This window comes from Mandrillus leucophaeus, unplaced genomic scaffold (assembly GCF_000951045.1).
Source record: "Mandrillus leucophaeus isolate KB7577 unplaced genomic scaffold, Mleu.le_1.0 Scaffold5, whole genome shotgun sequence".
NCBI lineage: Eukaryota > Metazoa > Chordata > Mammalia > Primates > Cercopithecidae > Mandrillus > Mandrillus leucophaeus.
In genome coordinates this window covers 5,399,271-5,400,991 of record NW_012105364.1, presented here as the reverse complement: position 1 = coordinate 5,400,991, position 1,721 = coordinate 5,399,271, and positions in this window count along the sequence as shown.

Sequence of the window (1,721 nt, the reverse complement as noted above, 5' to 3'; positions counted from 1 at the left end):
CCGGGCTGGGGCGCGGGAGCCGCTGTCTCCTGCGGGAGAGGAGGCTGGCTGTTTGGGCGACCTCCGAAGCTTCCCTCCTGCCGGGTGGTGTGGGCTTGTTACCCAGGTAGACTGGGGGACGCTGGAATATGGCGCGTTGCCCACCTTCTTGCAAGTTAGGAGGTGGCCGGGGCGGCAGTTCGAGGAGGAGGGCGCAGAGTCCTTTTGTACGCAGAAATAAGGAGCGACATTGTGTTTTCTTTCCCAGTTGAGATGTGCCGGCGGAGGGGCCACGGTTCTTCCTGTTCCTGGGGTGGTGGTCCCCTGGGTGAGGGAGAGGGGGAGTGGCACGCCCCTCCGAAGGAACTGAACCTTTTGCCACTGGAAAGACAGGGTCTCTGAGATGGCCGTCTGCATGGTATTTTCCCATATCCCCAGACCTTTTCGGCTTTGCCATTGCATGTTGTGCACTCCACCGTGCAATGATGTCTGCTGCCTCTCTCACCTGTTGTGTCGTGGCTGCTGATCCCAAAGTTTCTGCAGTGTATTTGGTTGTGCCCACCAGAACTTGAAGTTGTTTAAAAATCTTAATATTTGGGGGGCTTCCAGTGATATGTGCTCCAACCAGTTGGAGGAGCTGTTGCCTGCTCTCCATTCTTCTCAAGCATTAGATTAGAATATATTAATTGCTTATTTTAGAGCTGGTGTCAATCGTGCTGAATTCTTTCTGTGGTCAAAGCAAAATTCACATTTTCTTAAGTGTTCAGAGACCGTGTATTGAGAGACGCATAAGGAGAAAGGTAGTGTGAGTGAGCCTGTCAGCTTAGGCAGTCGTTGGGCAGAGCTTTTGTCCCGGGACATCATCTGTGCTCACAGTGTGATCCTTTTTCCCATGCCATCTCAGCCCAGCCTTTTAAAAAATTCTTTTTCCTTTGGGCTTGACCAGTAAGTAATTGGGAAAGGGGGGTGTTAGAGTCTTGGAGATGCTGTTTGTGTGTGTGTGTGTGTGTGTGTGTGTGTGTGTGTGAGATTCATGAGTATCCCGACTCCCTAAAATTGTGTTTGACAGTTCTTGACAGTTTACCCCGTAAGACAGTGAAAATATGACTAGTTCTTTCCGTGCATCCGAGTGTAATTTCCTTATGAGTCCGAAAGCAGACATAATTATCACATGCAATGTAGAATATTTACTCTTAACTCAGATCCTAAATTGTGTGCAGAATTTTTTTGTGTCAAGGGGCTTTTTTGTCTTTTTATAGGACTTAGTGGCTTTCAACAGGGCCCATGAGCAAAAAAAACAATTAGATTAAGAAAACTCTACGGCCCGGTGCGGTAGCTCACGCCTGTAATCCCAGCACTTTGGGAGGCTGAGGCCGGTGGATCACCTGAGGTCAGAGGTTCGAGACCAGCCTGGCCAACATGGTGAAACCCCGTCTCCATTAAAAATACAAAAATTAGCCGGGTGTGGTGGCAGGCGCCTAATAATCCCAGCTACTGGGAGGGTTGGGAACGGGGGCTGCCGAGGCAGGAGAATCGCTTGAGCCCAGGAGGCAGAAGTTATAGTGAGCCAAGATCGTGCCATTGCACTCCAGCCTGGGGGACAAGAGTGAGACTTCACCAAAAAAAAAAAAAAAAAACCAGAGAAAACTCTTTACTTAATCTTTTGGCCCATCCTTATTTGAAGTCCTTTAATTTCCTCACACAGTCTCAAACTCAACATATAGAAGGGAAATGACTTTTTG